Source organism: Bos indicus x Bos taurus, chromosome 14, assembly GCF_003369695.1.
Source record: "Bos indicus x Bos taurus breed Angus x Brahman F1 hybrid chromosome 14, Bos_hybrid_MaternalHap_v2.0, whole genome shotgun sequence".
NCBI lineage: Eukaryota > Metazoa > Chordata > Mammalia > Artiodactyla > Bovidae > Bos > Bos indicus x Bos taurus.
The window spans coordinates 78864035-78878364 of record NC_040089.1 but is presented as its reverse complement, the minus strand read 5'-3'; the positions used below and the strand labels follow the sequence as shown (position 1 = coordinate 78878364).

At 37.3% G+C, this 14330-nt stretch overlaps 1 pseudogene across 1 annotated transcript; it reads right to left on the bottom strand.

Annotated features, from left to right (window-relative positions):
- Positions 1 to 3708: 3708 nt before the first annotated feature.
- LOC113904025 lies at positions 3709 to 9751 on the bottom strand (annotated as a pseudogene). Its single transcript, XR_003514372.1, has 2 exons — positions 9693 to 9751; positions 3709 to 4925 (listed from the first exon to the last, which is right to left on the bottom strand). The product of XR_003514372.1 is annotated as a poly(A) polymerase alpha pseudogene (transcript).
- Positions 9752 to 14330: the final 4579 nt, after the last annotated feature.

Sequence of the window (14330 nt, the reverse complement as noted above, 5' to 3'; positions counted from 1 at the left end):
GGTGGTCAGGGATAGCCTTAGAAGAGTTGGTGAAAGGCACAAAATACTAAGACAGACAGATTCTGGTTTGGGGGTAGATGCTTGAGGAGATCCAGGCAATCTCTCAAGCCATGATCTACCTTGCTCGTCGTGGCTTTTCCACATGACCTTGTCATGGGTGGGATCTCCCGTGGTGGCTCCCAGCAGTGGCACACGGGCTGAGTTGCTCCTTGGCATGTGGAATACTCCCAGACCAGGGGTTGAAGCTGCACCCCTGCACTGGCAGGAGGATTCTAATCCACTCTTACCCCCGGGAAGCCCCTCACTCACTTTATGGTCTACACACACACCCTTCACTAATCTCTCCAAAATGGGGAATGTTGATGGAATATGCCAAACGTTCTTTAATTTCCTTCCCAGAACACCACAGTGCTTTCCCGGAAAAGGAAGTCATGCTCCTGGTGTCTTCATCAGTTTTTCTGGAGCATTTTGCATCCAGCAAAGTTTCCTTGAGGTTGTGTTTTGCTACCTTCTCACGTTGCAATTTCACTGCCCATAAATGTTGGGGTTTTATTTTAATTGTGTTATCTCCTTCTTCTTTTCTTTCTATACTTGTGCATTTTTTGCTCAAAGAGAGAAGATAGTCTTATTCTCAGCTTCACCTTTTATATTATAGATTTTTAATATTTATCTATACCCAAAAGCTATTTCCTCCCCCAAGTCAAGTTGTGAAACTACCTAGTTCCAGCTAGTCTCAAATACCAGTTTAATATTTCTAAATGCTTAAAGTTATACACTACTGTGAAACTGAAGTAAATAAATAAAAGTTACTAAGGTATCAGAATTATATGAAAATTTTACCAAAATGAATACTAGTATGTCTAATCATGTTGATAAGACAGCATCTTTAAACCCCATGGAATCTTCAGCCTTCAATTCCTCTGGTTTTATTGATATTCTTTCCTATATCACCCTTCTGGGACACTATAGCTTCTTACTTTCTCAGTTTCCTGAAGAGCTCCATTCCAGCTGAAAAGCCTCCTGGGATAGACAGGGCAGAAGAATAATGATCCTCACTGTTAAAAGGCTTAGGTAAGATTTTACTTTTTAAGATCTCCACCACCACCATGACAGTTTCATATTGGAGAGTAGCTTCCCCTATTCCATAGAGTCTCTGAAAAAACCAGAAGTTCCAGTCTGGTTGTACATGCTAAGGAGTTCATGTGTAATAAGAAGATCTTCTTGCATTAACATTTTCTGAATAAGGAGGCTAGACTTTCAGCTCATGCTAGCATCTTCCTGGGAGTCTAGACTGATAATCACAATATCAGTCTGTATTGGAAGCTGTGACCTCCCCCCCAAAAGTGGAAACTGATGACTAAAATTACTTACATTGTATTTTAAAACATGATTTACCATTATCCCAAAATATGAATATGTGGCTGGATTTCTATTATTTCAAATCACTGAATCATCTTTTTAATTCCTATGCAGAGTTAAAATCAGCCAGAATCATGACGAGTAGGGGCATTTCAGCTATTTCATGAGTCAGTACTGATCAGTGTGTGCTTAGTCACCCAGTCAAGTCCGACTCTTTGTGACCCCATAGACTGTAGCCTGCCAGGCTCCTCTCTTCATGGGGATTCTCCAGGCAAGAATACTGGAGTGGGTTGCCATGTCATCCTCCAAGGGATCTTTCCAACCCAGGGATCGAACCCAGGTCTCCTGCATTGCAGGCAGATTCTTTACCTACTGAGCCACAAGGGAAGCCCCTGATCACTGTAGCTAAATTGATGTTTCCTTACTCAGTCTCAATTGTGAAGTTACAAAGTTTATGTGAGGCTCGGGCTGCAGTTAAATGGTCACGTGCATTAGATAAACGTCAGTGGGATGATATAATCAGTAACAATTGTGACCTTCTTTTCCATTGCAATTTTCTTTTTATTGGATTACCAGGCTAAAATGTAGCTTGATTTTTTAAATTAGAAAATAACTTTTAAAGTTTTAAGATTATTCAAAAATTATCTTAAAAATCATTCCTTCCCTTCCTTGCCACTTCCCTCAAAAAAAGAAAATAATGCATTACCATCTATACCTCCCACAATTATGATGTGATCACAGCTCTGCCTTAGGCCCAGAGGAGAATGTGGGGAAAAGAAAGCAGTTTATTTGTTAGTGTGATGAAAGTGTTTTGGTATTTCCTTTATAGTCTACGCTCCCATTATTATTATTGCTTTTCATTTATCAATATTTAAATATACCCAGTATTGTGATTCTCTTATAAATAAATTATTATTTTCCCTCATAGTTTATAAAGCTTCACCTAACGTTAACAGCATCCTCTTCACTGTTCTGAACCATCTAAATACATTTATTGGTTGCTGTTGTTCAGTGGCTAAGTTGTGTTTGACCTCTTTACAACATTTATTGGTATTTGTTCTTAATGCATCTCATTTTATGTAATATACATTATGTTTTTAAAGCCTTCCTAAATATCTATAGAATTTAAGAAACTATAATTCAAGCTTTGTTATATATCTAACACCAGGATATTGTACTCTTCTGGATGACTTTTCTCTGATCAGCAGCCCTTAATATTCTCTTTGAGGCAGAAAAAAGGGAGAGTTAATAGTTGTCAAAATTAAAGGTCTACTGATATGTATACACTACTATGTATAAAATAGATAACTAATTTATCTTCTGTACAGCACAAGGGGCTCTACTCAGTTCTCTGTGGTGACCTAAATGGGAAGGGAATCTAAAAAATAGCGGATATATGTATATGCATGACTGATTCACCTCACTTCGTGATACAGCCAGAAATTAACACAACACTGTATAGCAATGATACTCCAAATTAAGAAAAAAAAATAAAATAAAATGCAGAACGAGAGCAAGGACTTATGTTTCTATCAGGATGAACTCCCAATGCAAACACTGGTAAATCTGTTTATATCTGTGCAATGAATGTAACTGTTCACCAGTCAATCTAAATGGACACATGCATGTATAAAACAGGAAAAAAAAATTCTGCACATAGTAAAAAGAAGACAATTCAAATGCATACTTAGAAACCATAATAAAAACATTACCTTGAGATTAAAATTTTGAAGTTGAAGGAAAGTTTATATATATATATATATATATATATATGCATATATTTCCATTGTGTAAATCACAAAGCTAGTTAGTCCATATGCTAGAGTCAGAACATAGGCCTTAATAAAGATGTGTGGTTTCCACTACAAGACACTCATAAAAATATAAGCAAAACCCATTGGAGAAACAACTGCTACCCAAAGAAAACACACTTTTTTTTCCAAACAGTATTTCAGATTTCAGAAAAGAAATCTTTTTGAAGCACTTCTGTGTTCATGAAAATAATAGTCATTGATTTGTCTTTCCTTGTAAAATGTAAGAGAATAATAAGGCCACTCTACGAGCAATGTCAAAGAAAAATGTGCTTTAATTCAGTCCATGTCCACGCTGGATGCAGAATTCTTCACTGGAGTGTGATGCTCACTCTCCTCACTGCATCTGAGGTGGCTAAAGATGCGCTTCAGATCATGCCAATATTTCTTTACTAATTTTGCTTTGGTCAAAAATCTCAAATATCTTTGTTAATTAATCAATGAAAGATCTTACTGTTCTTTAATTTCACTTTATACAGTATTGGGAATAATAGTAAATTTGCTCATTACTGGATACTAAATTTTCTTTTTTTTTTTAGTATCCTTTTATTATTATTTTTTTTAAGTGCAAATGCTCACACAACTTTGACTTATAAGGTAGTTCTATATATAAATTGTTAGTGACTTTGATATTATAAACTAGGTACAATTAAACATGGTTCCAGGGTACATAATTACGCTTCTCACACCAGAGGACAATTCTAGTTGAGATTAAAAAGAAAGTGTGATATGAACATGTCCACTCATACGTAACAGAATGGGAAGTCTCCCTCAGTTTATGCAGATGACTTCTACTCATTATTGCACAGTGCAAATTTGTAGGGGAAAAAATAATACACTAACCCTTGGGTCCCATACAGGCAAATTACGATTGCATTCTTCAGGCTGTTTCAATAGGACTGGATTTGGCCATTCCCATTTAGAAAATACCAAGAAAAATTTGTGTACAAGAGTTGATGCTATTGCATTTGGATAAAGCTGGCAAGTTCTTGGTACTAGCACAGCCAGGAAACACCACCGAGGAAACCTAATATATTGGAATAGATGTTGCGGCGTTTGGGCCACAGTTTGATAGCTCTCAGGGTTAACCTGAAGTTGTCAATGTTTGGTACTAGATGTAAAATTTCATCGGTTACCCTGCAACCGTTAAGACTTCTTATACATCTTATATCTAAATTTTTAAGCAGACTGTCATCTCTTAAGTCCAAGTCTTCTGGAATAGTCTGCAGTGCTAATCTTGCAAACAAAATATCAATCTCTATCCCATCAAAACACAGTTTGATAAGTGGTACAAATGCCTCTTCAACAGCTCTTAAACCTTTTACTTCTTCCTGTAATTTCAACTTATCATAGAATGAGGTGAAAAAATCACTTCGATCAACATGTCTCGGTGCAACACACAGTGCATCAATATCAGCACCTTTTGTATGTACTCCTAATCTATAAGATCCAAATGTAAAAATTTTCCCACCAACATTTTCAGTTACAGATGGTGGAAGATTCTTGCTTTCACTGATTTCTTGTATCCACTCTTTTACCAGGTTATTTAATTTTCCCCAAATTAAAATCCTGCGCTGCAGTTCCTCTTCCTCTTCAAAAACCCCAAAGGGCTTCAGAGTCTCAACTAGCTTCTGTGTGAGTAGGCAGTCAGTCTCCTTGGGGGCTGCTAAACTGATGGGAGAAGTAATGCCATAGTGCTTCTGTGGCAGCGGTGTTTGCTGCAACCGCCGCCGCTGCCGCCCTGGGCATGATCCACTGAGGCCGGAGGGAGGGGGCGCGGGCCTGCCTTAGCCCTCCTCCCGCACCCGCTCCCGCCGCTTTAAGCGTTTCTCCTCCTTCCCCTTCGTCCTAACATGGCCTGGATACTACATTTTCATCAGAGATTATGCTGTTGCATTTGACATAGTCGTTGACTGAAAAATAATTGGCCGAGATTCGGCCAGCCACCAGGAATAGGGCTGTCTGGTGGGGAGCTTCAATAGCTTCCCTTTCAGAAATAATGTTGTCTTAGAATTTGGCAGCTGGCATCATTTAGTGTTCTATAGCCCCTTGTCATTCATTAGTTCAGCAAATATTTATTGAGCATCTAATGTAGTTTTCCTATGCTTTGAGTAGAAAGACGCAAAAACCACTACTATCAACTCTCTCATCGTATATTTTAAAGTGTATTTGACCGGAATATGCTTTGATATTCTGGGTTAAAAGTGGAAGTTCTTTTCTTAACATTTAGTAGTTAGCTTTATCTTTATAGTTATATACATCTACATCCATAATCTATCCTTGCTTTGGAATTTATAAAAATAATGCTGTATTTGAATGCCTAAATCTCTCTTAGGTAATGCATTGAACTGCAATAGGTATTAACAGCCTTACTGGGAAACTGATTCAAAAGCAGAGTCCAATCTCTTACAAATTACATGACCTGAGTTAAATACATCAACTTTTCCAAGTTTTGTCCAATGTTTCCAGCATGTAAGATTGGTTTTGAAGCACATCACAGGTAATACAGGCTTTACATAGTGGATGCATGATAATAATAATATTAATAAATGATAATTAAAGAACTAAGTCTAATGGAAAATTCACTGAGTTTACAATTTAATCTGAAGGAAATGTAAGTTTCAAGTTAAGCACACATTGCTATTTTTCCTAGAATGTGGCTCTACATTCTAAAGTTTTTAAAGATTGGTGTATATGCTATGCTAATATGTAGCCAGTACATCAGAAACTGATTGCTTCTAAGTAACAGAATAAAATAACCTTAAAATGGGGCTCTGCTCAGATTGAATTATATGAGTAGTGAAAAACCTAAGCCCATATTTTAATACAAATCTAGAAACATTTAAAAAATTTGAAAATACATTTTAAAATTACAACTGCACATCAATGCTCTTTATGGTTACAGTGTTAATAAACTGTCATAAAAGTAAATGTCTATCAAAAATTGCCATATGAATGAAATATATTTGGTGGTGAGTGGCTTTAATATCCATTTAAAATTTGCAACATAAAAAATCAAGAATGACGTTGCAAAAATTGAAGGTAAGTACTGTGACATTTTTAAAATCAAAGATGAAAATTCCAGGACTTTTTAAAGTGAATATTTCTTATTTCCAGAAGAAGAAGGGTTTCATGAAAAAAAAAATACAATTATATAACACAGTTAGAGTCTCATCTAGGAAATATTAAATATTACCCTCTGTTAATATTTAGAAGCAATAACTTTATGACTCTTTCTAACTTTGGTAATTCTTAACATTTTTTTCACATTCACATTTTTTGGTATTTTTCACTTTTCTAATTTTTAAAAATTGTGGTAAAATGCACATAACATAAAAATTTATCACCATAACCACTCTGAATTTTACAGTTCACTAGTGTTAAGTACAGACTTCCCTGGTGGCTCAGGAGTAAAGAATCCGCCTGTAATGCAGAAGCTGTAGGTCTGATTCCCTGGTTCGATAAGATCCCCTGGAGGAGGGCATGCAACCCACTGCAGTCTAGCGTGGAGAATGCCATGGACTGAGGAGCCTGGCAGGCTACGGTCCCCAGGGTCACAAAGGGTCAGACACAACCGAGACAGCTGAGCACACAAGCAGGCAGTGTTACGGACACTCGCACTGTTGTGAAAACAGTCTTGAGAACTCCTCTTTTGTAAAACTGGGAATCTATTTTTTTTAAAAAGCAGAAAATAACAAGGTTGGGCCAACATGTAGACAAATTGAAACATTTGTCACCTGCTGGTGAGCATGGATACCATGAATAAATTAAAAATATAATTGCCATATGACCCAACAATTCCACTTTGGGGCATAAACCCAAAATAATTGAAAGCCGGATCTCAAAGAGACACTCATGTCCATAAAATATTATTCACAATAGTCAAAAGGTGGAAGCAATTTAAGCATTCACCCAGTGATGAATGAACGAGTAAATGAGTAAACAGGCAATGCAGGAGAACTGGGTTTGATGCCTGAGTCGGGAAGATCCCCTTGGAGAAGGGAGTAGTCCACTTCAGTATTCTTGCCTGGAGAATTCCATGGACAGAGGAGTTTTCAGGTTACAGTCTGTGGGGTTTCAGACTCAAACATAACTAAACGACTAACACACCACACACACACACACACACACACAAGAAAGGAAATTGTCCTCTAATCAGTATAGAGATAAAAGAAATGATTATAAGTGATGTGTACTCTCCACTATTAGCATGATAAAGATGTTGCGACTTTACCAAATTATGAATGATTGAAGCCAGAGAACACAGTGAAAAATTGATGCATTCATTTTCAAGGGTGAGGTTATTTTCAAGGATCTTAAAATACATTACAATGTTTTTTCATCTTGATATTATGCTAGACATGTATAAAGAAGAGTGGTTCTGATCTCAGATGCATCCAGATTCAGTTGTGCCACTTGTACCCATATGAATCCTGTAATTCTCATTTTTCATGACTTTATAGTTTGCAATAATGCCTTTCTAGAATGGGGTTAAATAAAGCTATATTTATAGGTGACATGATTATATATATATACATATATATACACAAAATAACTTAAGGACACATTAAGAACTTTAGAACTGATAAACAAGTTCATAAGCGTTGCAGGACAGAGGATCAATATAGAAAAATCTGTTGCTATTTCTATACGTTACCAATGAGCCATCAAAAATTGAAATCACAAAGCAATTCAATTAACAATGGCATCAAAAAATGAAATACTTAGGAATAAATGTAATGCAAATCCAAAGGTTATAACCTAAAAACTTTGACATTGCTGAAAGAAATTATAGAAGACTTAAATAAATGAAAGAAAAAAAAACATGTTCATGGATTATAAAACTTAATTAATGATAAGATAGCAATATGCCTCAAACTGATCTTAAAGTAAATGCAATTTCTATCAAAATCTCAGCAAGCTTTTTTGCAGAAATGGACAAACTGATCTAAAATTCATACAGAAATACAATCTTTACAAAAAGAGAGGTGATAGGGGAAAAGAACAGAGCTGAAGGACTCACTTCTCAATTTGAAAACTTACAATAAATAGTCAAGAATGTGTGGAACTAAAATAAGGAGAAATATAGAGAGACAGAGACATAAATAGTCAATTGATCAATCAATGTGATAGAGCTGAAGGTTCAGAAATAAACTCTTATGTTAATGGTCAGTTGAATTTTGACAAGAGTCCCAAGACAACTCAATCAGAAAGAATAGTCTTCTCAACAAATGGTGCTATTCACATACAAATGTAATAAAGTTAAAACTTCTTTCTCTTGCCATACAAAAAAAATGAACTCAAAATGAATCATAGATCTAAGTATAAAAGCTAAAACTGTAAAAATATAAGAGGAAAATATAATAGTTAATCTTCAAATTCTCGGGTTGGACAAAGTCTTTTTAGATAACTCCAAAAACAAAAGGGACAAAACAAAAAGCAGATAAATTAGACTTCAGCAAAATTAACATTTTTCTGCTTCAGTGGATACCATAAAAAAGTGATCTTAGCCAAGTGACCAAAGTGCACATCAACGGTGATAAGTAATCTTGACAATATGTAAGCTTAATGCTATGAAAAGAATTTTTCACCTCCAAAGCATTCTCAGTAAAAATCTATAATCCTAGCCTAATTATGAGAAAAACAGTCAACAAGCCCATGAGGAACACTGTATGAACTGCCCATTCAGTACTCAAAACTGTCAAGGTCATGAAAAACAAAGAAATTCTGAGAATCTATTACAGTCAAGAGGAACTTCAGGAGACATGACAACTGAATGGAACGTGGTGCCCAGATGGAATCCTGGAACAGAAAATTAGGTTAGGCAAAATGTAGGGGATCTGAGTAGAATATGGACTTTAGGTAATAAAAACTGTCAATATTGGTTCATTGATGCAAACAAATTGACCATACTAATATAAGACACTAATAATACTGGAAAGTTGGTGTGGCTAGATAGCATCACCCCCTCAATGGACATGAATTTGAGCAAACTCTGGGAGATAGTGAAGGACGGAAGAGCCTGGTGTGCTGCAGTCCATGGGCCCACAGAGAATCAGACACGACTTAGAGACTGCACAACAAAAATAAATTATCCAGTTTTAAAAAGATCATGTTGATTTAAAAATAAGGATCAAAAGTATATGTTGATAATAATATTAGACAAAATGGACAGTAAGACAGTAAATACTATGAGCAAAATAAAAAAGCATTTTAAAACAATAAAGAGCCAATGAACTCAGAAATTATTCAACTTAAAATATACTAGATAACACGGTCTCAAAATATATAAATCAAAAAATAATTAGAAGTACAAGGATACTGGCAGTGGGCATGAAGCTCCTAAGTCAAAGGCAAAAGTCAACGTATTTAATTTACAACAGGAGCAACAGACAGACTAACACTCATACCACTTCCCTGAGCACCAGGGCAGGCAGGACACTGTGAGTAATCGGATGATGCTTTACAGCAGCGGGATGCGTTACAGGAGTGAACCCAAGCTAGCAGAATCTCCAGTCTTACAAGAAGGCTGCTAGCAAAAGCAGCCCATACGGTGTTCCAGGAGAAGGCTTTGTTGTCATCCTGGTCAGAAAATAAATCTCTCTACCCAACGGGAGGCCCTATCTCTACCTTCCCAAACTATTTCCTATAAATTATTGAAACAACACCCCAAAATAGGAGCAGATCCCAGATGTGCAGAAACCCCATGGGGAGTTGTCCTCCACACCATTGAAAGAGTGAAGAAGGAAGCATAAAAGCGAAAGAATATATTGAAAATCCATACGACCTAAAAGGGACTTGTATCAAAACAGAAATATTTCACACATATCAATAAGAAAGAGATGATATACTTTTTAGAAATGAGCCAAGACCAAGACTCCTAGTCCAATTTAATCTCTTCTACTCACACCGAATCTGTGTAGAAATATCAAAAATGTTTGAAATAATTTATGCATAATAATAATGAAACTTTTAATTATAGAAATTTAGTGAGCACCAGGTCTTGTGTTTAGGAGAAGGTTTTGTCATCATTTAAAAATAGAGAAGACTTTTGATATTTTAAATAGCACAAAACACTTTAGATATTAGTCCTTCATTTTTAAAAGAATCAAATACTCCAGTTCAGTTCAGTTCTGTTGTTCAGCCGTGTCCGACTCTTTGTGACCCCATGAACTACAGGACGCCAGGCCTCCCTGTCCATCACCAACTCCCGGAGTTTACCCAAACTCATGTCCATTGAGTCAGTGATGCCATCTAACCATCTCATCCTCAAATACTTCCTAGAAGACAAAGTTCAGAAAATAGAACTTCTTTAGGTATTTTCTCCAAACTGTCTGTTCTTTCATTATTGAAAAATCTGTGGGAATTTAAACATCTAAAATTTTTCATTTCTTCCTGTAATTATAATTTAACACATAATTGTTATTATGTAGATAATCTTAAAATATAGCAACCCAAAATAGTAATATTTTAACTTATGATATTAAAGGAATGTCACTTAAAAGAAAGGAATCTTCTAAAGTGAGTTTTGACTTAATCTGTAAAGTTGTAACTATTTAATGTTAAATATAATGTTAAATTATAACTTATAACAATAAAATGATCACATAATTATAAAAGGATATTGATGTAAATTAAATCTTGGTTAATTAAACACATATTACAAAAATGGTATATAGGTGTAAAAACTTTTCTATAATTTGCATTTTAGATTTCACTAGCCTTTCTTTTATCCTGATATAGCAACTGAATGTATTTCCAATGAAACACCTGAGTTTTCTGTGATTAGGAAAAGCTAGTCTTTCTTGCTGAGTTCCTGTTTAAATTAGGAATCTGTGATTCTTTAAGCATTACTTTATTAATAGCAGCTTTGCAGCCACTGGAAATTTGCAGTTTAGGGCTGTGATAAGATGCCAGAGTCATTCATTACTTTAAGACATAGTTTTATATACAAAATTAAAAGCAGAAAAAAAATAAAGATATTTAGGCCTGGCTCCAAAGAAGTTGCAATTCTTGGTATTTATTTTTGGATCAAAGAAATAAACTAGATGATATAAATGAGATACTCAATTATCAGTACAATTACAAGGAAAGTAATATGCATACTATTCCAAAAATAGTAACAAAATAATCAGTTTTATAGTCAAAAAAAGTATTGGTTATAAGAAAAGAAGGAAAGTTAATAATGCCATCATATAAAGGTGCTTTTACCTCTTCTGTAATACTGTCCATAAATTCTCTATGCTCATCTGTCAGTGAAAATAATTGTTTTGAAAAAAATATAAGCCATAAATGAAAAGAAATGTTATCCCAACTTTACTATCTCTCTAAATATTAAGACAAATAAAGCTAAGTTCCCTTTTGCCGTATAAGAAAACCACCCCCAAATTGAGGTGTATTCACCTGGTGAGTTCTATTTTCTACTTCACATGATGTCCGTGGAAGTCACTCACGTGGCTCCGTTCAGCCAGGAGATGCAGTGGGGGCCAAGGTTCTCCTGAGCAAAACCTCAATCTCTTCCCTCCCCTCCATTCTGCTCATTCGTCTACTCTCCAATAACCATCATTAAAAGTGAAGAAGTGAAGTGAAGTCGCTCAGTGGTGCCCGACTCTTTGCGACCCCATGGACTGTGGCCTACCAGGCTCCTCCATCCATGGGATTTTCCAGGCAAGAGTACTGGAGCGGGTTGCCATTTCCTTCTCCAACCATCATTAAGAAGCCTGGTTTAAGCTTCTTTACCTGGTAACCAGATGAAAATGGAAGGGTTCGATGCACGATACTGGATGCTTGGGGCTAGTGCACTGGGACGACCCAGAGGGATGGTATGGGGAGGGAGGAGGGAGGAGGCTTCAGGATGGGGAACACATATATACCTGTGGTGGATTCATTTTGATATTTGGAAAAACTAATACAATTATGTAAAGTTTAAAAATAAAATAAAATTTAAAAAAAAATAGAAACTGGAAGTTTTCTTAAACTCAGGCCCAGAAATTACACAATGTCATTTCTACTGTACTCACTGAAATGTCACAGGGCCTGTGTAAGTCCAAAGGGGGTGAAGTCGCTCAGTCGTGTCCGACTCTGCGACCCTATGGACTGTAGCCTACCAGGCTTCTCAGTCCATAGGATTTTCCAGACAAGAGTACTGGAGTGGGCTGCCATTGCCTTCTCCAGGGGATCTTCCCGACCCAGGGATTGAACCGAGGTCTCCAGCATTGTAGGCAGATGCTTTACCCTCTGAGCCACCAGGGAAGTCCAAAGGGAAGGGAAGTCTCATCTCTCATCAGTGGAGGAGTGGAGCGTTCACACAGCAGACAGGCGGGATTCAGGGACTGATGTTCACATCTTTGCAAACAGTCTACCGCTGTCTACCCTCTGGCCACAGCGATTTACAGACCTCCCACATGCAACACATCCCTCCCTCCTCCAGAAGCCCCGTGCCCTCCAGGTTCTGTCTCGGAATCCAGAATGGCATCATCTGAACTGTGTCCCTGTGTGTCTGAGGTTTATTGGACGCAGCTGCTCGGGTTGAGTTGCTCTGGATCCAGAGACATGAGAAATAAAATAATAGATTGTCAACCATCTACATATGCTGGTAAAACACAGTTAACATCATTGCAATGGACACTTGCATTTTAAAAGAGGAATACAAAGTGGATTTTTGTCACTGGCCCAAGGCAATACTGATTCATGTCGTTGTTGCTGTTCATTGTTCAGTCCTCGGTCGTGTCTGACACTGCGACCCCATGAGCTGCAGCATACCAGGCTTCCCTGTCCTTCACTCTCTCCCAGACTTGGCTCCAACTCACATCCATTGAGTCAGTGATGTCATCCACCATCTCATCTTTTGTGCCCCCTTCTCTTGCCCTCAATCTTTCACAGCATCAGGGGCTTTTTCAGTGAGTTGGCTCTTTGCATCAGGTGGCCAACATTTCCCTTTTTCTTAGACACCAGGGATAGTCTCGGTGGAGTGTACTTCTAGTTCCTAATCCTTTGTTTTACAAAAGTCTTGGCTTTGCCTCAGAGTTAGCCCAGCTTTTCTGGAAGAAGTAGCCAGTATTTGGAGCTAAGTATCTCTTACTCTGCTTCTTGCCCTTAGAAGTTGGGAACTTTTTGCATTTCAAAATATCTTTGTCCCCTTTAGTCCAATCAGGTGGTATTTTTGATAGTCCAGGGCTCTTAAAATTTGAAGACTTTTCTATACATTTCATTAGAATTCACTTCATGCCCCCAAAACAATATCCATATTTTTTTCAAGGTAGAATTATTTCTATTTTGCATGTGTGAGTATACTGTGAGAAAAAACTATGAAGATTCTCAGAAGAACTTAATGTCTAGTTGAGAGAGTCTAGTTGAGGGAACCATCTCAAACTTTTCAGATTTCGTAGCCAATGGGCTTATAGACAATAAGTATGATATTTCCTGTGAGGCCGTATTCTACTTGGCGAGTCCTAGGTTGTTGCTGTCGAAATCTTGGCTTTCTCTGCCCACGGGAGCCAAATAAGAAAATACAAAGACAGAACTTGGAGGACATAGAAAGATGGCTTTAATCCCCAAGCCAGCAGAGAACATAGCTCATGCCTCAAGAACTGTGTCTCCCCCTATCATGCAGAATCAAAGGGATCATATAGCTGAGGCTCACAGTCAGGCGTTGGATATAAAGAGCAAAGTGTAAGGATCCTGTATTCTTTCTTTCTGCATTGTTTCAGAACAGTCAATTGGCTGACATCAGGTGGCCAGGGCATTTGGATCTGGCAGTCAGTCCCTTGGGTACACTGTCTTTTGTGGATTGCACCATAACTTTCTTTTTGTAATACAAAAAGAGGGAAAGCAAGCTACTAGGGGGTGGATTGCAAAAAGAGTACCATAAAGCTAAGCACCAGGATGGATGTGATCAGCATAAAGCCAGAAGAGGGAGAAGCAAAGGACAAAGGGCGGATTGCTGAGAGAGTGCTGTTAAGTTAAAGCCCAGGAGGTGACTAGCGCAAAGTTACAAGACAATAGATGCGGAGGAGTGTAGTTCACGCAGAGTCAGAGGGGAGAGGTGCGGGGCATGTGGTGTGCGTAACAGGTGGGTCCTCCAAAAAGAAGAAAACAGTGATCAATGCAGATTGTAGATCAGGAACAATTAAAGTGGAGAAGGATTCAAAAGGCAGAAGA